The sequence below is a fragment of the Oncorhynchus clarkii genome, chromosome 11 (genome assembly GCF_045791955.1).
Source record: "Oncorhynchus clarkii lewisi isolate Uvic-CL-2024 chromosome 11, UVic_Ocla_1.0, whole genome shotgun sequence".
Taxonomy (NCBI): Eukaryota; Metazoa; Chordata; class Actinopteri; order Salmoniformes; family Salmonidae; genus Oncorhynchus; species Oncorhynchus clarkii.
Window position 1 is genome coordinate 6,386,845 of NC_092157.1, and position 27,816 is coordinate 6,414,660.

Consider the following 27,816-nt stretch of genomic DNA (forward strand, 5'->3'; position numbering starts at 1 on the left):
TCTCCTCCCTACCCCTCCCTACTCCCCCCTACCCCGCCCGCTCCTCCCTACCCCTCCATCTCCTCCCTACCCCGCCAGCTCCTCCCTACCCCTCCCTACTCCTCCCTACCCTGCCCTCTCCTCCCTACCCCTCCCTCTCCTCCCTACCCCTCCCTCTCCTCCCGCTCCTCCCTACCCCTCCCTTTCCTCCCTACCCCACCCTCTCCTCCCTACCCCTCCCTCTCCTCCCTACCCCCCCTCTCCTCCCTACCCCTCCCGCTCCTCCCTACCCCTCCCGCTCCTCCCTACCCCGCCCTCTCCTCCCTACCCCTCCCTCTCCTCCCTACCCCTCCCTACTCCTCCCTACCCCTCCCTCTCCTCCCTACCCCTCCCTACTCCTCCCTACCCCTCTCGCTCCTCCCTACCCCTCTCGCTCCTCCCTACCCCTCCCGCTCCTCCCTACCCCTCCCGCTGTGTCTGTGTGTCTGTGACAGTGTGTCTGTGACAGGGTTCCGACAGTGGAGAACATGGGAGTCCGACACAGGCAGTCAGTGGACAATGGGTGTCTTTGTCAATGGGCCGTCGGAATTCCAGAAGTCCAGACAGTCATTACCATGTCGTGGACCAGTCTGACCCGACTGTAACATGAATACCCCCTTGTCTTGTTGAGAGCTAGAAGAGCCAAGTGTACATAGGCTGTGGAATTTCAATTTACTCGTTAAGACCACCATCGACTGACTTGTCAGAATGGAGTGGAATCCAACGAGTGAAGTGAGAGACTATGTAGACCCAATGTGTTGGGAGGACTGGCGGTGTGTGTGCGCGTGCGTGTCTGTGTTTATGTGTGTGTGTGTGTGTGTGTGCCTGGTTCCTGAATCAAAACAGACAAGTTGCTTTCTGAACGATGTGTTAACCACAACGTCTCAAGCCAAAATTGACTTCTGCCTTGTAATGTTTCCTCAGTCACAGATCATCTGTTTATTCAGCACAGATTGAGTCCTTCATGGTTGCATTTCCTGGCATGATTGACTGTTATTAGTCACATAGACAGTTTCCGTCAGGTATAAAAGGTGAAACGTGCTCCTTCGGCAATGCATTGCAATATCAATATCAATAATATGAACAAATATAATGCATAATTTCATCCTTAGTTAAATTTCTAATATATACAGTCCCAGTCAAAAGTTTGGACACACTTACTCATTCCAGGGTTTTTCTTTATTTAAAAAATATATTTTCTACATTACAGAAAAAATAGTTAAGACATCTTAACTATGAAATAACATATATGAAATCATGTACAGTAGTAACCAAAAAAAGTGTGTTTTTATATTGGAGATTCTTCAAAGTAGCCAACCCTTTTCCTTGATGACAGCTTTGCACACCTCTTGGCGTTCTCTCAACCAGCTCCAGGTGTGTCCAAACTTCGGGACTATGTACAGTGTATTTTATATACATTTATTAAAGAAGCAACCACAGCTGTGTCTCAGCATCCTGCCGCCAGTGGACTGTGAATATCATGAGCTGAGCTTACAGCAGCAAGAAGGAAGGGAGCGCTGGCCCCTTTTTAAGAGCCACTTGGTGTAGTGGTGGTGTAGTGAAGGCAGGCGGGGGATTGCGTGACTACAGCACACTGGTCTCTGACCTCAGAGAAGTGGTTATGAAAAATGATCTGTCGAAACAGAGGAGTGTAGGAGACCAGCCCTGCAGAAATGAGCTTGGACTTCCTCAAAAGACACACACACACACACACACACACACACAGAGGAAAACACGTACACACACACACACACACACACATTTTCCCCTGAGGAACATACTATATACAGACACATGATTGTAAGACGTAGAAAAGCACACACACACACACACACACACACACAGCAATCCTTCACTGGAGGAGGCCAGAGGGGCGCAGCGAGAGATTTAGAAAACAGACTGCCTTGAATGCTGATCTTTATCTCAGCGTTTAAAAGCCTGTTGAGGTAACCAAAATAAAGAGGGATTTAACCAGGAGGAGTTTAAAAGGAGATAGCGTGCTCAAACGGGTTTAAATAAGGAGCGATTTCAAAAAAGGAAGCGTTATTTTTCCGATCAACAGGGCTCACGAAACCGGTTTTATCCTATTCTAGTTTCACGATCACATGCAAGAAATGTTCAGGAAATATTCCCGTCTGCTGCCGTAACTGTGTGTAAATGATCCATTATGAAGGACTGAATGACTGGATGACTGAATGACTGGATGACTGAATGACTGGATGACTAAATGAATGGATGACTGAATGACTGGATGACTGAATGACTGGATGACTGAATGAATGGATGACTGAATGACTGGATGACTGAATGACTGGATGACTGAATGAATGGATGACTGAATGACTGGATGACTGAATGACTGGATGACTGAATGAATGGATGACTGAATGACTGGATGACTGAATGACTGGATGACTGAATGACTGGATGACTGAATGACTGGATGACTGAATTAATGGATGACTGACTGAATGAATGGATGACTGAATGACTGGTCACATATGCTGCTTGTTTGGGAGAGAAGAGCTCGGTCTCCCTCCCTTCAAAGTCACTTCAATAGAATTACAATTGTCCCTATACTGTCCCAGTACACCAGCGTTGCATATGAAGACTGTAAACCCTTCTCTGTGGGGTCGTCAACTCAGACAATTAACTCCACTGAGGTATAATGAGAACTGGAGACTGCGTTCAAGATGTCCAACCGCTGTTTTCTAGAAAATCTTACTCACGTTCGCATACGCCGATTCATGGACGGTCTATATCCGGGTTGCATCTGGTTTACGGGACCAACGTTACATGAGAACGAGCACCAGAGAACCTTTATGAGGAGATAGGAAACTCCATTGGAGTCGTATTAACGGAATCGCACGTTGCCCATGCGTCGTCAATGGGCTTTGAGGTGAATTCTGGGTGATTCTGGGACATGGAGAGCTCTCTTTCAAGGAGTGAATAGGAGTCTATTTGGCGCTAGGTCAAAAAACCCAACATTAGCATGAATTTTGTCAACAAGAAGTTTAACTTAACTTACTTTAACAAATCTTTTCTGAGGTTTTGAGAATTCACTTGTTCTCTGTAATATCATATCGCTTTTGAAATCGTGACATTGCGTACTTTCAAAGGAAAATAGTCATGTTTCTCGACTCATACCCTGACTTTGAGAAGGGATTGCGTGACGATTGGCTTAGCAACCGCGTGACGCACCATGACAACCACGACAACGTGAATAGGATTGGTCGACAGTCTGCTGGGTGGGGTGTTATACATTCCTGCATTCATTTGCCCAATGGGATTTTATATATCCTCCTTTCTCTAATATCTCTGCTAGCACTCAGTGCACACAGGAAGCTGTGCAAGCAGCGAGGAGGTCATCACATCATCCAAAAACATGGCAGATGGATGAATATAACATTTTCAAATCTTCGGCTGTGAGTGATGGAGAAAAAAATCAGCCTCAGTGACAATAATTTGAATAATTCAATGGATGTTATTTTGCACGAAGGTTATGACTAAAGTGTCTTATTAGGAATTTTCTAATCAAACTTCTCGATGTGGCCGAGTATGGAAATTGTCTTTCTGGCCCGGGCTTCAGTTAAACTGCAGTAGCGAAACAAAACTGTAGGAACGGTGGAAACCGTGCTTCGAGACTGGAACCCTGGTCCCTTGATTAACTCAGACAACAGACAACACAGTTCCTGACCAATGACATACAGTGGGGAGAACAAGTATTTGATACACTGCCGATTTTGCAGGTTTTCCTACTTACAAAGCATGTAGAGGTCTGTAATTTTTTTTTATCATAGGTACACTTCAACTGTGAGAGACGGAATCTAAAACAAAAATCCAGAAAATCACATTGTATGATTTTTAAGTAATTCATTTGCATTTAAAAAAAAAATGTTTGCATACTTGTTCTCCCCACTGTATATAATAACCCTGGATAGCTGATACTGTCTTAAGAACCTTTGAATGCACCGGGCCGTCATTATCATACTCCTCCATTCTTTGATTAATGGAAGTGAAATAATCTGTAAACAATTGTTTGGAAAAAAATGACTTGTGTCGTGCACAAAGTAGATGTCCTAACCGACTTGCCAAAACCATAGTTTGTTAACAAAAAATATGTGGAGTGGTTGAAAAACAAGTTTTAATGACTCCAACCTAAGCGTATGTAAACTTCCGACTTCAACTGTCTGTTTTCCTTTCAACAGCGTCAGGTTTTTGGAAGATAAACACGTTTACAGACAGATACTGTAATACTGTAATACATACTTTGTTTTAAAACAACATATAGTTTAAACTGAACAGAAGCCAATCATTTCTCAATAAAAATTAAAAATATAAACACTTAAAAAAAAAAAATAATTTATCTTGCTAAAACTAAATAATATAAACACTTTTTAAATAAATAATTACTATTTTTTTGTCCTTGAAACATGACTTTGTAATACTGCAAATTCATCCCTATTGAGGCATTTCCTTATGAACAACAAATAGTTTAAACTGAACAGAAGCCAATCATTTCTCAATAAAAATTGAAAATATAAACACTTTTTAATTTATTTATTTTTTATCTTGCTAAAACTAAATAAATACTTACTATTTTTTGTCCTTTAAACATTACTTTGAAATACTGTAAATTCCCATTCATTCCTATTGAGGCATTTCCTTATGAAGAGTATAATAATGGCGGATGGTGATTTCAGAACAGCCCCCCCCCCCCTCTATTGACTACATATATATAATTGTTCATGACCCTCTCTAGTTAATGCTAAATGTACCGTCATTTGTCTTAATCTCTTCCCAGAGGTGATGAAGACCCTCAAAGCCTATAATAAGGATAATATTAGAGAGGTTATTGAGTTCAACAGGAGGGAGACAGAAAGAGAGAGACAGAAAGAGAGAGACAGAGAGACCCTGTTGAAGGCATTATAATGACTGCACAGGGAATAGATTGCGTGCGAATGAAAACGATAGCCTCGGCTGTAGTCTAGCACATCGAATCCATGTACAAAGTCATTCAACGTAGAGAACTGCAGGGAGAGATAGAGAGGGGTGTTTGGCGGTGACAGCTTTCCCCACGGGGGACAGTGTTGCTGCTTTGTCCTGCTCTGAATGTTAATATTTACAGTTACATTTACATCCCTCCACCAGTAAATTGCTCACTCACCCACTCACTCTCTCTCTCTCTATCTCCCTCCTCTCCTCCTCTGCAACGAGCGTCTGTCAACGCACCCCGTGGAAGCAATACATTACATTCTCAGCCCGTGTCAAGCCTTCCTCCCTTAAGTTACTGCATGCTTTTGGTCTGGTCTGTTCTCACTGTGTTTTGACAGTTACGGCTCAAGGCAGGAATGGGATGTTACATGAACGCATTGTAGATTTGAATGTTTGTGCTGAGCTTAATCTTGGTGTAAAATATTACTCTTGTATTGCACAAATACTCTTTGTGATTTATGTACTGTATACCAGCACAACTAAACCAACTTTTTTTGTTGTTGATTTAAACGTAAATGTTTGCAGTTTGGGATGAATAATATTTATCATTCTTCCTCCAGAAATCTACTTAGTGGTTTTGATTCAACAGGGCCTCTAACATGAATTTATAGTGGTCTGTAAAAAAAAAAAACTGACAGATGATAATGATGGTATGAATTAACTCTCTAAACCAGACTGAAAATCTCATGTCTTTTTTCCCCCACAAGTCTTCTTCACGGTCAGTGAAGAAGGCCATCTAAAGGCCAACGCAGACTGTACGATTTTATCCATCTTATTTTCCGTCCCAGACAAAAATAAATGTCCACATCGTTGGGCAAATTCTTAGGACGTAAAAACAATAGTCGGACGTCTTGGCTCGATCCATGTGTGACAGAGTTTTGGTTTGCCGATTATGACCCACTACGTGAGATCGTAGACAAAGTTCTGTCAGTGTTATAAATGTTTATTGTGTTTCTGGTGTTACGAGCAGATCCCGGTAGCTGACCAACGCGATTACAGCCCGGCACTGATTATGCACACAATAATAGGATTACTGAGCATAGTCAGATTAATATAATAGTTTGATTTAAACATTTACATGCTTTGCAAGAATAACTATTTCCCTAATAATCCCGTTGATGTGGACACATCTGAAACCAGACTACCTGATGGGATTTTGAACAATGCACAAAATCGACCGTCAAAATAAACCTTCTACCGCAGCGACCATGTTATTTTTGTGATGCCTATTTCATTCTGAGTTCGGACGTAAAATGTTTTTATGTGAAAACTAATTCTAAGATGCATACTTTCAGTTTTTACAAAACCACTCGGGAGGCTGCTGTCACATGCTCAGATCAATTACACTGTCACTGTTGTTGACGTAGACTCTCAAGCCAATCGCTGACTGCGACGACAGAACTGAAGCAAATCGTACAATCTGGCCAGGTTAATATTCATATTTTAATTTGGTAACGTTGCACATTGTGACATGTAATAATTGTGAAAGACTTGAGTCCGACGAACAGTGTGGGAAGACCTTTACTCAGCATGGGCAGGAAAGAGGCATGTCCATGGGACGGGACACAATAGGATGACGTCCCTCTGGTGTTAACCAGGAAATGCAAGCCCCCTCTTCCAGGAGTCAAAGAAGAGAACAATGGGAGGGACACGTGTGGATCACTTTACAACCGGGGACTTTTAAAAACAGTTTACTGGTGATGCTGCGCTGCCAGTATCCCATCAGGTGGTCCTGTTATACGTTGAGGTAGTCAGCTCGAGAAGTCTTAGATTTCATAGTGCTCTCATTTCACCCTCTTAACTATTTCACCCTCTAACTATTTCACCCACTAACTATTTCACCCTCTAACTATTTCACCCTCTAACTAGTTCACCCTCTAACTAGTTCACCCTCTAACTATTTCACCCACTAACTATTTCACCCTCTAACTATTTCACCCTCTTAACTATTTCACCCTCTAACTATTTCACCCTCTAACTAGTTCACCCTCTTAACTATTTCACCCTCTAACTAGTTCACCCTCTTAACTATTTCACCCTCTAACTATTTCACCCTCAAACTATTTCACCCTCTAACTAGTTCACCATCTAACTATTTCACCCTCTAACGATTTCACCCTCTAACGATTTCACCCTCTAACTATTTCACCCTCGAACTATTTCACCCTCTAACTATTTCACCCTCTAACTATTTCACCGTCTAACGATTTCACCCTCTAACTATTTCACCCTCTAACGATTTCACCCTCTAACGATTTCACCCTCTAACTATTTCACCCTCTAACTATTTCACCCTCTAACGATTTCACCCTCTAACTATTTCACCCTCTAACTATTTCATCCTCTAACTATTTCACCCTCTAACTAGTTCACCCTCTAACTAGTTCACCCTCTACTTATTTCACCATCTAATAATTTCACCCTCTAACTATTTCACCCTCTACCTATTTCACCCTCTAACTAGTTCACCCTCTAACTATTTCACCCTCTTAACTATTTCACCCTCTTAACTATTTCACCCTCTAACTATTTCACCATCTAATAATTTCACCCTCTAACTATTTCACCCTCTAACTATTTCACCCTCTAACTATTTCACCCTCTTAACTATTTCACCCTCTTAACTATTTCACCCTCTTAACTATTTCACCCTCTAACTATTTCACCCTCTAACTATTTTGCACCCTTTACTTGGGCACTTAGCAAGCATTCTACCACACCTAAGACATTCTCCCGTAACAGAGAAAACTTGGAATCTCTGTGAAAGCAAACTTCTAAATTGAACCGCTTATAACATAAATTATGTTTAGTTTGGGGGTGATGGAGCTATGCAAACTAGAGGAAATGTTGTAAAAAATCTCACGTTCACAATCCACAACCCATGAAGATTAGTACATTACAGATGGAGCAGCATAGGTCCCAGAGGTGTTTTCCCTGAGCAGTGTTTCCCTGATCAGTGTTTCCCTGATCCGTGTTTCCCTGATCCGTGTTTCCCTGATCCGTGTTTCCCTGATCAGTGTTTCCCTGATATGGTAACCTGACCAGTTACAACTCTGGAGCCTGTGACAGTCATTAATCACTTGTAAAAAAATATATATATATAGAGTTATATATGGGCTATGACAGGACCAGAGTTTTTCTAATCAGGTCACATGGTTTTAATAAACTCCTGGAAAAACTCCTGGCCCTGGGGAGGATTAAAACCCTGTAAAATTACAGCAACCTTGTACTTGTTCATATGAATGACATGTAGACTAGACTAACAGGGGGGTTTCCTCTACCCAGACACAGACACGACAACTGCGATTGGACAATAGAACTCACAGGGCTGAAGCTTGCTTTGTGTAGGCCAATGCAGCTGCACGGCTAATTAAACATGAACTCAGTCTATGTCATCACTATTGTGTTGATTGACTCATTCCAGGTCACACGTTTAGATTGAAAAGGCCTAGGTAGTCTAGCCAGCCCAAGTTTGAATATAAACTAAACGTGAGCACTTTTATATTTTCTTCTAACCAGGGGTGTAGTGCTGCCCGGAGCGCGGGGGAGCGAGGCTCCCTCACTGTTTTCAATTTGAGAATACACTAAGGGGTGTGGTGCTGCCCGGAGCGCGGGGGAGCGCGGGGGAGCGACGCTCCCTCACTGTTTTCAATTTGAGAATACACTAAGGGGTGTAGTGCTGCCCGGAGCGCGGGGGAGCGACGCTCCCTCACTGTTTTCAATTTGAGAATACACTAAGCTGGTAAAACTATTTCTGGAAAATTATATTCTGATAAATTCTAAATAAAATGCATTTAATGACCACTACAATTCCATGAAAGATGATAGAATGACAAGCCTAATAAATATGTGTAGCAGCCTAGAGGTAAATGGTGGTTTCTTTCCCGTCTTCTCTGTGATGGTGACCAGAATGAACAACTGTAGGCTACGTGTCTGCACTGCAGAGGACTGTCGGAGGCTTGACCACTTTGGCCAATCAGAACGTTGAATATACATATTTAATGTCCCGCAGCTTGGCAGAGTGTGAGATGGATGTGCACCAACGAGATCTAGGATCCAAGTTCACCGTGTGTCTGCCTTGACTTATCATCACACCAACGAGATCTAGGATCCAAGTTCACCGTGTGTCTGCCTTGACTTATCATCACACCAACGAGATCTAGGATCCAAGTTCACCGTGTGTCTGCCTTGACTTATCATCACACCAACGAGATCTAGGATCCAAGTTCACCGTGTGTCTGCCTTGACTTATCATCACACCAACGAGATCTAGGATCCAAGTTCACCGTGTGTCTGCCTTGACTTATCATCACACCAACGAGATCTAGGATCCAAGTTCACCGTGTGTCTGCCTTGACTTATCATCACACCAACGAGATCTAGGATCCAAGTTCACCGTGTGTCTGCCTTGACTTATCATCACACCAACGAGATCTAGGATCCAAGTTCACCGTGTGTCTGCCTTGACTTATCATCACACCAACGAGATCTAGGATCCAAGTTCACCGTGTGTCTGCCTTGACTCATCATCACACCAAGTTCACCGTGTGTCTGCCTTGACTCATCATCACACCAACGAGATCTAGGATCCAAGTTCACCGTGTGTCTGCCTTGACTCATCATCACACCAATGAGATCTAGGATCCAAGTTCACCGTGTGTCTGCCTTGACTTATCATCACACCAACGAGATCTAGGATCCAAGTTCACCGTGTGTCTGCCTTGACTCATCATCACACCAACGAGATCTAGGATCCAAGTTCACCGTGTGTCTGCCTTGACTTATCATCACACCAACGAGATCTAGGATCCAAGTTCACCGTGTGTCTGCCTTGACTTATCATCACACCAACGAGATCTAGGATCCAAGTTCACCGTGTGTCTGCCTTGACTTATCATCACACCAACGAGATCTAGGATCCAAGTTCACCGTGTGTCTGCCTTGACTTATCATCACACCAACGAGATCTAGGATCCAAGTTCACCGTGTGTCTGCCTTGACTTATCATCACACCAACGAGATCTAGGATCCAAGTTCACCGTGTGTCTGCCTTGACTTATCATCACACCAACGAGATCTAGGATCCAAGTTCACCGTGTGTCTGCCTTGACTTATCATCACACCAACGAGATCTAGGATCCAAGTTCACCGTGTGTCTGCCTTGACTTATCACCACACCAACGAGATCTAGGATCCAAGTTCACCGTGTGTCTGCCTTGACTTATCATCACACCAACGAGATCTAGGATCCAAGTTCACCGTGTGTCTGCCTTGACTTATCATCACACCAACGAGATCTAGGATCCAAGTTCACCGTGTGTCTGCCTTGACTTATCATCACACCAACGAGATCTAGGATCCAAGTTCACCGTGTGTCTGCCTTGACTTATCATCACACCAACGAGATCTAGGATCCAAGTTCACCGTGTGTCTGCCTTGACTTATCATCACACCAACGAGATCTAGGATCCAAGTTCACCGTGTGTCTGCCTTGACTTATCATCACACCAACGAGATCTAGGATCCAAGTTCACCGTGTGTCTGCCTTGACTTATCATCACACCAACGAGATCTAGGATCCAAGTTCACCGTGTGTCTGCCTTGACTTATCATCACACCAACGAGATCTAGGATCCAAGTTCACCGTGTGTCTGCCTTGACTTATCATCACACCAACGAGATCTAGGATCCAAGTTCACCGTGTGTCTGCCTTGACTTATCATCACACCAACGAGATCTAGGATCCAAGTTCACCGTGTGTCTGCCTTGACTTATCATCACATCAACGAGATCTAGGATCCAAGTTCACCGTGTGTCTGCCTTGACTTATCATCACACCAACGAGATGAGCAGGACTATAAGGCCTAGTCAAAGGATGTTGATGAGGGTTATTTTAAACCACTGGAACGCCCTTTTATGTTGCTGCAAAGAACAAGCATGATGATGATGAATCATTAGTATTTTGGGGCGGCAGGGTAGCCTAGTGGTGAGCGTTGGACTAGTAACCGGAAGGCTGCAAGTTCAAACCCCCGAGCTGACAAGGTACAAATCTGTCGTTCTGCCTCTGCAGACTTTGCAATTGGAGGATGCATTTTATGCATATTTATTATAATCAATAGACTACATGTGTCGGTATAAACGTTTTTGTTGTTGTTGCTGCGCACCATCACCGTAAAAAGACAGAATACAAGTGTTAGTTAAAGCTGTAACCCAGTTCGTTAGACAGCGCACGAACGTTTAGGTGGAGGCTGCTGCAACATTTAGGTAAATGTTTTTTGCTTGTGTCTGTCAGGAGTGATGTGTTATCACGTTTGCTAAATAGGCCTAAACAGGAGAGTGGAGATCGCGCTTTGAGTTTTGCTAGACGTGCGTTGTGCCCGGTCCGCGCAACCTGTGATCTCCGTAATCTGGTTGGTGAAGATACACACAGAACCTGCGGCACTCCGATGTGAAGGACAGATACATTTTGACAGTTGATATATCAGCCTAAAAAGCAGTACTTTGTCCCGATTTTGAACGCTTTTGTGACAATATTTTGTATTAAAATAAATCAAAAGTACATTGCCCCCCCCAACACCTGATTGAAAAGCCAATGCCTGCTCGCCACACGCTTGCCGGGCACTCTGGTTACGTATTATCCAATCAGAGAAACATTGTTACATTTGGACAACTTTGGGTTCTCATTTATCTGATACAGCTCACTTCCTGACAGAAAGCTTAGTGCCAACTGAAAGGAAGGCTTTGATTGGTCTTCATATTTTGGTAATGAAGGTGTTTGACATGTTTTTGATGGACAATACCAGGAAGTGCTGTCTGTGCTGATTGGTCCCGCCTCTCTGCAATGTAACAGCAAGCTATTGTGTACTTGATTGCATTTCAGAAACAACTGTTTTTTCAGTGTCGAAACAATCAGTTCAGGACACTTCTCTCCAACCTCTGTAGGAATACATTGTGCTCTGTAAATCCATTTAAGCAATTTACTTATATTGGGAGAAACATACTGCTGGGAGCGTTTTCAAATGTCCCACTACAGGCACAGCATAAACAGAGCAGGGAGACAGTGCACAGGCCTGGCTCCCCCAGTGTCAGAATGGCCTAAGGGGGCCTTGCGTGCCGAGAGTTTGTTTTGCACGGAGGCCACATGTTTTGACATTGCATAACTCTGTAGCTCAGTTTGTAAACCATGATTTATTTCTGGGGTATTCCTGGCTGAACGGCTCCTTCGCGTGCCCCTTGTGTAGACACAACCCTCCCGGTGAGTCCGGTGGACGGTGAGGTCACTAGAGAGGCTGTTCCCCGAGCGTTAATGAATACCACTGTCACCAGAGGAGAGTTTATTATAGTTTATTATAGAACAAAGTGTTGATTATTAGTCGTAAAGCAAACACACTGAATGGACAGCTGGGGCGTTGCGCAACGAACGCCCAATGGCTATTCACAAAGGAGTCATCAGTCTTCACAGACATTCCGGCCTCCATGAATCCAAAAGTCAGCTGTCAGAGATCAGGCCTCAATTAAAAGTGAATTAAACGGAGGGCCTTTGTGAGAACAGGGCAGCCTTTGTAGTGCTGTTGGCGCAGGTGGCTTTCATCACATGTTGTAATGGTATCAGATTTACACCTCATGACTGGCCAATCCCTTCCCTCTTTTATCCACTCTCCTCAATGGGAAATCCTGTCCCGACAGACAGGAGTTCTAGGACGGACTCGTACGGTCGGTCTTGGGTGTCTGTCTGGAATGTTTTTCTGCATGAGAATTAGCCACACCAGTAAAAATGATTGTTGTCAATGTGGGAGTCTAAACAGGCCATTCACTGTCAGACCATGTAATCATTTGAAAAAAAGAAAAAGAGAGCCACAGACTCTAGGAGCTCAGATAAAAATAATTGAATAACCGAATAACCAACGTTTCGACAGACAGGCTGTCTTCATCAGGGTATATGAAACCAGCTTGTCTGTCAAAACGTTGGTTATTCGGTTAATGTGCAGCTCTCTTCTCTCTTCTTTTCCAGGTGTTCTACTCCGCTAGCCAGCACCTCTCCTAAACAGGTGTTCTACTCTGCTAGCCAGCACCTCTCCTAAACAGGTGTTCTACTCTGCTAGCCAGCACCTCTCCTAAACAGGTGTTCTACTCTGCTAGCCAGCACCTCTCCTAAACAGGTGTTCTATTCTGCTAGCCAGCACCTCTCCTAAACAGGTGTTCTACTCTGCTAGCCAGCACCTCTCCTAAACAGGTGTTCTACTCTGCTAGCCAGCACCTCTCCTAAACAGGTGTTCTACTCCGCTAGCCAGCACCTCTCCTAAACAGGTGTTCTACTCCGCTAGCCAGCACCTCTCCTAAACAGGTGTTCTACTCCGCTAGCCAGCACCTCTCCTAAACAGGTGTTCTACTCCGCTAGCCAGCACCTCTCCTAAACAGGTGTTCTACTCTGCTAGCCAGCACCTCTCCTAAACAGGTGTTCTACTCTGCTAGCCAGCACCTCTCCTAAACAGGTGTTCTACTCTGCTAGCCAGCACCTCACCTAAACAGGTGTTCTACTCTGCTAGCCAACACCTCTCCTAAACAGGTGTTCTACTCTGCTAGCCAGCACCTCTCCCAAACAGGTGTTCTACTCTGCTAGCCAGTACCTCTCCTAAACAGGTGTTCTACTCTGTTAGACAGCACCTCTCCTAAACAGGTGTTCTACTCCGCTAGCCAGCACCTCTCCTAAACAGGTGTTCTACTCTGCTAGCCAGCACCTCTCCTAAACAGGTGTTCTACTCTGCTAGCCAGCACCTCTCCTAAACAGGTGTTCTACTCTGCTAGCCAGCACCTCTCCTAAACAGGTGTTCTACTCTGCTAGCCAGCACCTCGCCTAAACAGGTGTTCTACTCTGTTAGCCAGCATCTCTCCTAAATAGGTGTTCTACTCTGCTAGCCAGCACCTCTCCTAAACAGGTGTTCTACTCTGTTAGCCAACACCTCTCCTAAACAGGTGTTCTACTCTGCTAGCCAGCACCTCTCCTAAACAGGTGTTCTACTCTGCTAGCCAGCACCTCTCCTAAACAGGTGTTCTACTCTGCTAGCCAGCACCTCGCCTAAACAGGTGTTCTACTCTGTTAGCCAGCATCTCTCCTAAACAGGTGTTCTATTCTGCTAGCCAGCACCTCTCCTAAACAGGTGTTCTACTCCGCTAGCCAGCACCTCGCCTAAACAGGTGTTCTACTCTGCTAGCCAGCACCTCTCCTAAACAGGTGTTCTACTCTGCTAGCCAACACCTCTCCTAAACAGGTGTTCTACTCTGCTAGCCAGCACCTCTCCCAAACAGGTGTTCTACTCTGCTAGCCAGTACCTCTCCTAAACAGGTGTTCTACTCTGTTAGACAGCACCTCTCCTAAACAGGTGTTCTACTCCGCTAGCCAGCACCTCTCCTAAACAGGTGTTCTACTCTGCTAGTGTCAATGATTAGTTATTGGAGAAACAAGACCAAGATGAGACTCTGGACAAGGCGGATACGGTATATTTGAGGCTTTTAATCGAGCATAGTGATAGCTGGCAAACGTGCAGCACGGCCCTTATCGTCCAACTCTTAGGGAGCTTTCGGAAAAAGAGGGCGTACCACATATTTGGGCAGTACATTTATACATTGAAATGACGTAGGTAGATTCTAGTAGTCCTGGCTCCTGGTTGGTTGTTCGTAGGTGATAGACAGTCCTCTCCAGCCTGTTGTCAGTATCCCATTGGTTCTTGACAGAGTTCTTTGTCTTTGTAGCCCATCCCAAAGGGTTTTGAGCAGTGTATATTCATAGGTTATCAGTGTGTTTAACAACAGTCAGTGAATGCGTCATTACATGTTTTAATATGTTATTACAACACTAGCCAGCACCTCTCCTAAACAGGTGTTCTACTCCGCTAGCCAGCACCTCTCCTAAACAGGTGTTCTACTCTGCTAACCAGCACCTCTCCTAACCAGGTGTTCTACTCTGCTAACCAGCACCTCTCCTAACCAGGTGTTCTACTCTGCTAGCCAGCACCTCTCCTAAACAGGTGTTCTACTCCGCTAGCCAGCACCTCTCCTAACCAGGTGTTCTACTCTGCTAGCCAGCACCTCTCCTAAACAGGTGTTCTACTCTGTCAACCAGCACCTCTCCTAACCAGGTGTTCTACTCTGCTAGCCAGCACCTCTCCTAAACAGGTGTTCTACTCCGCAAGCCAGCACCTCTCCTAAACAGGTGTTCTACTCCGCTAGCCAGCACCTCTCCTAAACAGGTGTTCTACTCTGTTAGCCAACACCTCTCCTAAACAGGTGTTCTACTCCGCTAGCCAGCACTTCTCCTAAACAGGTGTTCTACTCCCCTAGCCAGCACCTCTCCTAAACAGGTGTTCTACTCTGCTAGCCAGCACCTCTCCTAAACAGGTGTTCTACTCCGCTAGCCAGCACCTCTCCTAAACAGGTGTTCTACTCTGCTAGCCAGCACCTCTCCTAAACAGGTGTTCTACTCTGCTAGCCAGCACCTCTCCTAAACAGGTGTTCTACTCTGTTAGCCAACACCTCTCCTAAACAGGTGTTCTACTCCGCTAGCCAGCACCTCTCCTAAACAGGTGTTCTACTCCCCTAGCCAGCACCTCTCCTAAACAGGTGTTCTACTCTGCTAGCCAGCACCTCTCCTAAACAGGTGTTCTACTCCGCTAGCCAGCACCTCTCCTAAATAGGTGTTCTACTCTGCTAGCCAGCACCTCTCCTAAACAGGTGTTCTACTCTGCTAGCCAGCACCTCTCCTAAACAGGTGTTCTACTCTGCTAGCCAGCACCTCTCCTAAACAGGTGTTCTACTCTGCTAGCCAGCACCTCTCCTAAACAGGTGGATGTTTTCCGGTAATCAGATTCATATGATAGCAAGGGCATAGGGTTGTGGTACAATATCTTCCTTCCCAAAAGTTGAACACAGAAAGTTTATTTCTATCTCTCTGCGACATGAATGATAAAACATTTCAAGGTTGATATTCTATTTAATATATTGTTGTTTTGCTCCTCTATTGTGTGTGTTGATATACGTTCAAAAACAGAAATAAAACCCCTGTCAAATCAAGTCAGTATTTGGCAGGATGACGGGTTCTTTTAAATGTTTCCCAGCAAAACGCTCTCCACATGTAACTGTAAATTTAACCAGATGTGTCAGGCCAGTGTCCCTTTGGCTGGTTCCTATTAACAATTATTTTTCTCTCTCTCTCTCTTGGCACGATAAGAATGAATCAGCCTGGCGCTCGGGGAGGACACTTCCTGGATCAAGTGAATGCAATGGTTTGTTATTGTTCTGAAATGAAGGGTTATCTGAATGATGGTTTATGGCTAAACTCCGACGTCGGATTTCTCCCTGTTCATAACTAGTTTAACCTTCTGGCTTTGTTTGACTCATCTCAGAGTGGCTTAAAGTCCATTAATAAATCATACATTATCAAGAAAAGTTATGGAGATTCATGAGTCTTTCTATTTTCAGTTTCCTTTGAATTAGTATCGCAGTACTTTATAATAGTCATGTCTCTAAAGCTTCAATGTATGTACTGTACTGTATCCCCAGGAGTTAGATATACAGTACAGTACAGTATCACTCAGAGTTAGATATACAGTACAGTATCACTCAGAGTTAGATATACAGTACAGTACAGTATCACTCAGAGTTAGATATACAGTACAGTATCACTCAGAGGTAGATATACAGTACTGTATCACTCAGAGGTAGATATACAGTACAGTACAGTATCACTCAGAGGTAGATAGATATACAGTACAGTATCACTCAGAGTTAGATATACAGTACAGTATCACTCAGAGTTAGATATACAGTACAGTATCACTCAGAGGTAGATATACAGTACAGTATCACTCAGAGTTAGATATACAGTACAGTATCACTCAGTATCACTCAGAGGTACAGTACAGTATCACTCAGAGGTAGATATACAGTACAGTATCACTCAGAGTTAGATATACAGTACAGTATCACTCAGTATCACTCAGAGATACAGTACAGTATCACTCAGAGGTAGATATACAGTACAGTATCACTCAGAGGTAGATATACAGTACAGTATCACTCAGAGTTAGATATACAGTACAGTACAGTATCACTCAGAGGTAGATATACAGTACAGTATCACTCAGAGGTAGATATACAGTGCAGTATCACTCAGAGGTAGATATACAGTACAGTATCACTCAGAGTTAGATATACAGTACAGTATCACTCAGTATCACTCAGAGGTACAGTACAGTATCACTCAGAGGTAGATATACAGTACAGTATCACTCAGAGGTAGATATACAGTACAGTATCACTCAGAGTTAGATATACAGTACAGTACAGTATCACTCAGAGGTAGATATACAGTACAGTACAGTATCACTCAGAGTTAGATATACAGTACAGTATCACTCAGAGGTAGATATACAGTACAGTATCACTCAGAGGTAGATATACAGTACAGTATCACTCAGAGGTAGATATACAGTACAGTACAGTATCACTCAGAGTTAGATATACAGTACAGTATCACTCAGAGGTAGATATACAGTACAGTATCACTCAGAGGTAGATATACAGTACAGTACAGTATCACTCAGAGTTAGATATACAGTACAGTATCACTCGGAGGTAGTATCACTCAGAGGTAGATATACAGTACAGTATCACTCAGAGGTAGATATACAGTACAGTACAGTATCACTCAGAGGTAGATATACAGTACAGTATCACTCAGAGGTAGATATACAGTACAGTATCACTCAGAGGTAGATATACAGTACAGTATCACTCAGAGTTAGATATACAGTACAGTATCACTCAGAGGTAGATATACAGTACAGTACAGTATCACTCAGAGTTAGATATACAGTACAGTATCACTCAGAGGTAGATATACAGTACAGTATCACTCAGAGGTAGATATACAGTACAGTATCACTCAGAGTTAGATATACAGTACAGTATCACTCAGAGGTAGATATACAGTACAGTATCACTCAGAGGTAGATATACAGTACAGTATCACTCAGAGTTAGATATACAGTACAGTATCACTCAGAGGTAGATATACAGTACAGTACAGTATCACTCAGAGTTAGATATACAGTACAGTATCACTCAGAGGTAGATATACAGTACAGTATCACTCAGAGGTAGATATACAGTACAGTACAGTATCACTCAGAGGTAGATATACAGTACAGTATCACTCAGAGGTAGATATACAGTACAGTACAGTATCACTCAGAGTTAGATATACAGTACAGTATCACTCAGAGGTAGATATACAGTACAGTATCACTCAGAGGTAGTACAGTATACAGTACAGTACAGTATCACTCAGAGGTAGATATACAGTACAGTATCACTCAGAGGTAGATATACAGTACAGTATCACTCAGAGGTAGATATACAGTACAGTATCACTCAGAGGTAGATATACAGTACAGTACAGTATCACTCAGAGGTAGATATACAGTACAGTATCACTCAGAGGTAGATATACAGTACAGTATCACTCAGAGGTAGATATACAGTACAGTATCACTCAGAGGTAGATATACAGTACAGTACAGTATCACTCAGAGGTAGATATACAGTACAGTATCACTCAGAGGTAGATATACAGTACAGTATCACTCAGAGGTAGATATACAGTACAGTATCACTCAGAGGTAGATATACAGTACAGTATCACTCAGAGGTAGATATACAGTACAGTATCACTCAGAGGTAGATATACAGTACAGTATCACTCAGAGGTAGATATACAGTACAGTATCACTCAGAGGTAGATATACAGTACAGTATCACTCAGAGGTAGATATACAGTACAGTATCACTCAGAGGTAGATATACAGTACAGTATCACTCAGAGGTAGATATACAGTACAGTATATCACTCAGAGGTAGATATACAGTACAGTATCACTCAGAGGTAGATATACAGTACAGTACAGTCACTCAGAGGTAGATATACAGTACAGTATCACTCAGAGGTAGATATACAGTACAGTATCACTCAGAGGTAGATATACAGTACAGTACAGTATACAGTATCTCAGAGGTAGATATACAGTACAGTATCACTCAGAGGTAGATATACAGTACTGTATCACTCAGAGTTAGATATACAGTACAGTATCACTCAGAGGTAGATATACAGCTGTCAACATGAAATCTTTTGCATCTCCAGAGGATTATAAAAGTTGCAAAGCCGATGTAGATAGACAAAGGGCTAATTTTGTTATAGAGGTAAAGCCCAGGAGTTAATGGGGGCAACACATTAATGAATGGTTAAACACCATTGTCTGTCATGGTATTGCCTTAACCCCTATGCTCTCAGGCTAAACTGGGTGCCTGAGGGGTGGGAGGAGCTGGGGGTTACTTGATTGGACGCGGTTCTACTATTGGATGCTGTGAAGCTTCACTCAGATTGAGGCATGATTTTGCCAGGTGGGCTGGGCCGGGCGAGTACAGAAACCACACAATGGTGCAGGTTCCGGATTTACTCGGCACGCTTTGAGAATCCCCAACCTCCTGTCTGCCGCTGGCCTCTCTGTGGACTGACATGACCCCATTACCCCCACCACCACCACCACCACCCCCACCACCACCCCCACCACCACCACCACCACCACCCCACCACCACCACCACCACCACCACCACCACCACCACCCCCAACCACCACCACCACCACCACCACCCCCACCACCACCCCCACCACCCAACCACCACCACCCCCACCACCACCACCACCACCCCCACCACCACCACCCCCACCACCACCACCACCACCACCACCACCCCCACCACCCAACCACCACCACCACCACCCCCACCACCCAACCACCACCACCACCACCCCCACCACCCAACCACCACCCAACCACCACCACCACCCAACCACCACCCCAACCTCCACCACCACCACCACCACCACCCCCACCACCCAACCACCACCACCACCACCACCACCACCACCACCCCCAACCACCACCACCACCACCACCACCCACCACCCAACCACCACCACCCCCACCCCCACCACCCAACCACTACCCAACCACCACCACCACCACCACCACCACCACCCAACCACCACCCCAACCACCACCACCACCACCACCACCACCACCACCACCACCCCCACCACCACCACCAGCACCACCCCCACCACCACCACCACCCCCACCACCCAACCACCACCCAACCACCACCACCACCACCTCCACCACCACCAGCACCACCCCCACCACCACCACCACCACCACCACCACCCCACCACCCAACCACCACCACCACCACCATCCCCACCACCCAACCACCACCACCACCACCACCACCCCCACCACCCAACCACCACCACCACCACCACCCAACCACCACCACCACCACCACCCCCACCACCACCACCCAACCCCTCCCTATCCCACACTATGCTTCACACTGCTCTGCCTCAGCCCGTTAGCATTAGCGCTAGCGACCGGACAGGCCAGCCTATATGGCACAGCGGGATCTCTTTGATCTCGCGAAGGCTTTTGATACTATACTGAGGCAGAGATTGTCGAGTGTAGGTCTTGAAGAACCTGGCCTGATTGGTGTTTTTAAATCACTGATGAAGGATTTTAAGACTGAATCCCTGACCTGTCAAAGTTTTTAATTTGCATTTTTATATTCTTGTGAATTCTATTGTTTTTTTTACTAGATTACTTGTAGTTTTTCATGTTGTCTGTCTGTAATTGTGTAATGACTTGGTGCTGCCTATCTTGGCCAGGACGCTCTTGAAAAAGAGATTTCAGATCTCAATGAGCCCTTCCTGGTTAAATAAAGGTTAAATAAATAAAACATAGGGGTTGAATATTTGGACGGACTGAAGCTGTGGCAGTCTAGGGAGGAGAAGAGAGAGGAGAATGGTAATATGGGATGCTGTCTGGCACACTCAGGGGTGTTTCCTGGCTGTGGGACTCCAGAACAGTCAAAACAGTCTGTGGAAGAAGCCTTCCTCGGGTGACAACAGGCCCAGAGTGTGTTTTTATCAGCACAGCTAGCCTAGCAAATGCTCACCATATGGCCCACTAAGTTGCACCAAGGGCGCAGTGAAACACAAACCTGCGCCAACTGTTACTGCGACTGTGAGCCACATGGAGCCACATCTGGCCCCCTCCCATCTAGGTGTTTCAGCAGACTCATTTCAGAGCTTAGGCCTATGACTTTCTTTTCACACATGCCTTATAATGGTCCAATGGGAGGGGTAAGATTGGGCCTGTGCTCTTTATGGTCCTCCTCAGATCTACTTCAATCCTCTGTTTTTCTTCCTGATGGACTGATGTCTTTTCTTATACAGACCAGGCCTTCTTTATTAGGAACTCTCTCATTGGAGATATGACATCTCTTCCTCATTAGGAGCTCTCTCATTGGAGATATGACATCTCTTCCTCATTAGGAGCTCTCACATTGGAGATATGACATCTCTTCTTTATTAGGAACTCTCTCATTGGAGATATGACATCTCTTCTTTATTAGGAACTCTCTCATTGGAGATATGACATCTCTTCCTCATTAGGAGCTCTCTCATTGAAGATATGACATCTCTTCCTCATTAGGAGCTCTCACATTGAAGATATGACATCTCTTCCTCATTAGGAACTCTCTCATTGGAGATATGACATCTCTTCCTCATTAGGAGCTCTCTCATTGGAGATATGACATCTCTTCCTCATTAGGAGCTCTCACATTGGAGATATGACATCTCTTCCTCATTAGGAGCTCTCTCATTGAAGATATGACATCTCTTCCTCATTAGGAGCTCTCTCATTGGATATTTGACATCTCTTCCTCATTAGGAGCTCTCACATTGGAGATATGACATCTCTTTATTGGAGATATTCTTTATTTATCTCTTCTTTATTCTTTATTTATTTATTATTTATCAGCGTAACCTAGTGGTTAGAGCGTTGGGCCAGTAACCGAAAGGTTGCTAGATAGAATCCCTGAGCTGACAATGTAAAAATATATCGCTCTGCCCCTGAACAAGGCAGTTAGCCCACTGTTCCCCGGTAGGCCGTCATTGTAAGTAAGAATTTGTTCTTAACTGACTTGCCTGGTTAAATAAAGGTAAAAAAAACCGTTTTGAATGGCATTGGAAACCCAGTGTTTCCCGAAAAAGCTTTGTGGTGATGGTAATAGTCACTAGTGTGTCTGAATGACTGTCGCAATGATGAAATGACTTCACAAGCACACCACAGACCTTGGCTTCTCTTAACGTCATATTCAGGGGGTCATTCACCCCCCCCCCAAAAAAAATCTGTAAATTTGCTAATTTTGTATTTTTCAAACACCTGAAAGAGCCTTTTCCAGCAAATCTAAAACCATAACCATCATAACCACCTTAAATCTATGTAAATAACCATCATAACCACCTTAAATCTAAAACCATAACCATCATAACCACCTTAAATCTGAAACCATAACCATCATAACCACCTTAAATCTAAAACCATAACCATCATAACCACCTTAAATCTAAAACCATAACCATCATAACCACCTTAAATCTAAAACCATAACCATCATAACCACCTTAAATCTAAAACCATAACCATCATAACCACCTTAAATCTAAAACCATAACCATCATAACCACCTTAAATCTAAAACCATAACCATCATAACCACCTTAAATCTAAAACCATAACCATCATAACCACCTTAAATCTAAAACCATAACCATCATAACCACCTTAAATCTAAAACCATAACCATCATAACCACCTTAAATCTAAAACCATAACCATCATAACCACCTTAAATCTAAAACCATAACCATCATAACCACCTTAAATCTAAAACCATAACCATCATAACCACCTTAAATCTAAAACCATAACCATCATAACCACCTTAAATCTATGTAAATAAATCATGGATATTTGTATATATTTGTACAGTGGCAAGAAAAAGTATGTGAACCCTTTGAAATTATCTGTATTTCTACATACATTGGTCACACAATTAGATCTGATCTTCATCTAAGTCACAACAATAGACAAACACAGTCTGCTTAAACTATTTAACACATAAATGATTGTATTTTTCTTGTCTATATTGAATACATAATATAAACATTCACAGTGTAGGTTGGAAAATGTATTTGAACCATTAGGCTAATGACTTCTCCAAAAGCTAATTGGAGTCAGGAGTCAGCTACCTGGAGTCCAATCATTGAGATGAGATTGGAGATTTTGGTTAGAGCTGGCCTATCCTATAAAAAACACTCACAAAATTTGAGTTTGCTATTCACAAGAAGCATTGCCTGATGTGAACCATGCCTCGAACAAAAGAGATCTCAGAAGAGTTAAGATTAAGAATTGTTGACTTGCAAAAAGCTGGAAAGGGTTACAAAAGTATCTCTAAAAGTCTTGATGTTCATCAGTCCACGGTAAGACAAATTGTCTAAGTTCAGCGCTGTTGCTACTCTCCCTAGGAGTGGCCATCCTGCAAAGATGACTGCAAGAGCACAGCGCAGAATGCTCAATGAGGTTAAGAAGAATCCTAGAGTGTCAGCTAAAGACTTACATAAATCTCTGGAACATGTTAACTTCTCTGTTGATGAGTCTATGATATGTAAAACAGATGACAGATGAAACTAAAGTTGAGTTGTTTGGAAGTAAAGCACACACAACACTACAGTACGCGTGGAGAAAAAAAGGCACAGCACAGCACAGGAACATCAAAACCTCATCCCAACTGTAAAGTTTGGTGGAGGGAGCATCATGGTTTGGAGCTGCTTGGCTGCCTCAGGGCCTGGACAGCTTGCTATCGTCAATGGGAAAATTAATTCCCAAGTTTATCAAGACATTTTGCATGAGAATGTAAGGCTATCTGTCCACCAATTGAAGCTCAACAGAAGTTTGGTGATGCAACAGGACAACAAACCAAAACACAGAAGTAAATCAACAACAGAATGACTTCAACAGAATAAAATACGCCTTCTGGAGTGACCCAGTCAGAGTCCTGACCTCAACCCGATTGAGATGCAGTGGCATGACCTCAAGAGAGCAGTTCACACCAGACATCCCAATAATATTGCTGAACTGAAACAGTTTTGTAAAGAGGAATGGTACAAAATTCCTCCTGACCGTTGTGCAGGTCTGATCGGCAACTACAGAACATGTTTGGTTGAGGTTATTGCTGCCAAAGGAGGGTCAACCAGTTATTAAATCCAAGGGTTCACATACTTTTCCCACCCTGCACTGTGAATGTTTACACGGTGTGTTCAGTGAAAACCTACAATTGTTTGTGTGTTATTAGTTGAAGCAGACTGTGTTTGTCTATTGTTGTGACCTAAATGAAGATCAGATCAAATTGTATGACCAATTTATGCATAAGTCCAGGTAATTCGAAAGGGTTCACATAGTTTTTCTTGACACTATATATTTTTCTGCATATCTAAGCATACCTCTTGAACTGTCTGTATCCTCCTGACTGGTGGTTCTTTTATTTTTTAAGAAACTAAATATGCTTCTCTGAATTTTTGCTCAAATCTAGATCAAGGATTGGAAGGATTGTGTCTTATTCAGTACATTTAGTTATCACTTGCTTTTCTAAAGTCTGCCAACCTTGCCAGCAGGCATGTCAGGCTGAAATGGCTTCTTGGTAGATAGTTTTTTAAGTTGGCTAGCTAAAGCCAACTTAAAAAAAGGTGTAAGTGGCTAGTAGAAAGAGAAGAAACTAACAACACCTCCCCCCAAAACAAATATCAGTATTTTTTTTACAGGACAAATCTGTTTCTAGATATGGAACCGTCCGTTTCAGATCTTCCCTTGATATGTCATCCGAGTTCCCTCCATTGCCGATGGCAGTCTTTCGCCCGCCAGCAGGGGAATTGGCCATCTGACAATTCTGGCAAATGCCAGATGGGAATATTTGTTTTCATTTAAAAAAATAAAAAAATAAAAAGTGACATGGCTGGCTACCCATGGACCTGTTAATATCCTTTTTTAAATTGTATTTCCTGTTATACTAATCTATAATGAGTCTTTGGCTGATCAGTGGGCAACGACCGGCCTCAGGATGGGCCGGCCATTTTTTCTGAAAGACTGAGCTGAGCTCATGCAAACTCATATTCAAAGTCAAACGTGGCATCAGCAAAGAGACCCGCTCTGACTCTGTCATAATTTACAAGGCCAAGATGGAGGCTGGTGTGGATAAAAAGCCAGGGCTTAATTCTTGTCCCAGTCCGCCCCTATTGCCAGCTACAGTGGAAAATCAGCACATCAAGAAAAATAAACAACAGGTCTTTCCCATTTGAAATGTAAAGCATTTGAACTTGGCACTTACACAATGTTTTGATTGCGGGCTACTTTTGTGACCAGTTTGAGGTTAAAACGTTCCATTAGCTCCTTGCACGCTATCCCCATGACCCTCGCTCTCCTCCCCTTTTGTCCACCTTCCCTGCCTTCTCCTCCCTCCTCTCCCCCTCCTGTTCTCTGTCTGTCACGTGAGTTAAAGCAGTTGCAGCATTGCTGGGTGCTGGATATTGTTGCCTGGGTGCTGGATATTGTTGCCTGGGTGCTGGATATTGTTGCCTGGGTGCTGGATATTGTTGCATGGGTGCTGGATTTCTACATTCCCTTCTATTGGGCAGTTCAATGGTGAGAAATGTCTCAGTCCCTAGAGCAAAAATGTTGTGCTATACAGAAGCATGAGTACAGAGCATCAATAAGCTGCTCCCTAACATTATAAACCAGCATCAGGACATCAATAAGCTGCTCCCAAACATTTTAAAACAGCATCATGAAATTGAGTCTATCATAGTTCATGTGGGATTCAATAACATTATGAAGGGCAGCTCAGAACAGCTGAAGATGGATTTAAAAAAACGTATTTGGTCTCTGCTTGACACCAACATAATATCTGTCCCTCTGCCCTCCCTAAATGGTGGCATTGAACGGTTCAGCAGACTTTTAACTGACTCCATAACTGACTACCAGACTACTACAGGTCTGGGTGTAACATTTATTGACATCTTTGATACCTTCTGGAAACAAAGCTTGTTTTTTAAGGAGGATGGGATCCACCCAAATCATTTGGGTTCCTGGATCCTTTCACAGAACTATGAGGCTGCGTTGAGACAATGACTTATCAATGACCCAAAGCCCAGCTCAGTTAATCCCTACCATTGTGTCACTGAGTCATCATAATGCTTCAGCATATGTACATTACACCAGAGGGTGTTGGAAGACACAATGTAATTAACCTAATTTATGTCCCTCTTACTGCCCTGAATGCCTCTGTTGATCCTACAGCTACTGTATGGAGTAATCATGTGTCTATGAACCAGATTTAAACTGTTAGCACTGAGGCGGTGTGCTCTAGTAGGAAGTCCACTGTGTGCAGCTCACCCTGCACTAACATAAATAACATGAGCATGTATACCCCGGCTTAGCTTCCCAGTAAAGCAATAAAAACAATCAAGCATCCCAGAAAAGTGCTAAAAATAGCCCACATTAACATATGTAGCTTTTAAGAAAGTTTAACAAGGTTCATTAAATCAATAATTTGCTAGTAACAGATGACATTCAAATTCTGACAATCTCTGAAATTCACCTTTGACAATACAGTGGTAGCAACATAAGGTTATAACATCTACAGAAAAGACAGAAATGCCAAAGGTGGAGGTGTTGCTGTTTATATTCAAAGCCTGTCACACGAGTTGACGCTGGCGAGACGAAGCAGGTACGGAGAGTAAAACATTTAATAAAGACGGACAGAGACGAGACAGGAACAGCGTCAGCAAACTAATACAAAAACAATACAATGCAGCAGCAGGGAACAGAGCTGGGGAACAGACAACTATAGGGGAGGAAATGAACAGGTGATAAGTGAGTCCAGGTGAGTCCAATATCGCTGATGCACGCGACGAGGAAAGGCAGGTGTGCGTGATGGATGGCAGGAGTGCTTGATGCAGGGCAACCTGGCGCCCTCAAGCGGCAGGGGGAGGGAAGAGCGGGAGCAGATGTGACAGAACCACATTCCTGTAAAGCTTAGAGAGCATCTCATGTTAAATACTATTGAAGTAATATGGCTACAGGTTCATCTGTCTCACCTAAAGCCCATTCTGGTGGGAAGCTGCTATAGACCACCTAGTGCTAACAGTCAGTATCTGGATGACATGTGTGAAATGCTTGATAATGTATGTGATATGTTCTGGGTGATTTAAATATTGACTGGCTTTCATCACGCTGCCCACTCAAGAGAAAGCTTCAAACTGTAATTAGTGCCTGCAACCTGGTTCAGGTTATCAGTTAACCTTCCAGGGTAGTTACAAACAGCACGGTAATGAAATCATCAGCATGTACTGATCACATCTTTACGAATTCTGCAGAAATTTGCTTTAAAGCAGTATCCATTGGATGTAGTGATCACGGTATTGTAGCCATTCCTAGGAAAACCAAAGTTTCAAAGGCTGGGCCTAATATAGTGTATAAGAGGTCATACAATAAGTTTTGTAGTGATTCTTATGTTGGTGTCATAAAATAATATTTGCTGGTCTGTGGTGTGTAATGAGAGGCAACCAGACCCTACACTTGACACATTTATGAAATTGCTTATTCCAGGTACTAATAAGCACGCACCCATTAAGAAAATGATTGTAAAAACTGTTAAATCCCCGTAGATTGAAATTGTCTGGTTGAGAGGCATGAGGCAAAAGAGATAGCAAATAGGTCAGCCTTCACAACTGATTGGCAAACATACTGCGAATTGAGAGATCATGTGACTAAACTTAATAAAAAGAA

At 43.5% G+C, this 27,816-nt stretch overlaps 1 protein-coding gene across 1 annotated transcript in view; it reads left to right on the plus strand.

The window, feature by feature from the left end:
* LOC139420510 (aryl hydrocarbon receptor repressor-like) overlaps nt 1–27,816 on the plus strand; it is a 114,724-nt gene that overhangs the window by 33,734 nt on the left and 53,174 nt on the right. The window lies entirely within an intron of this gene.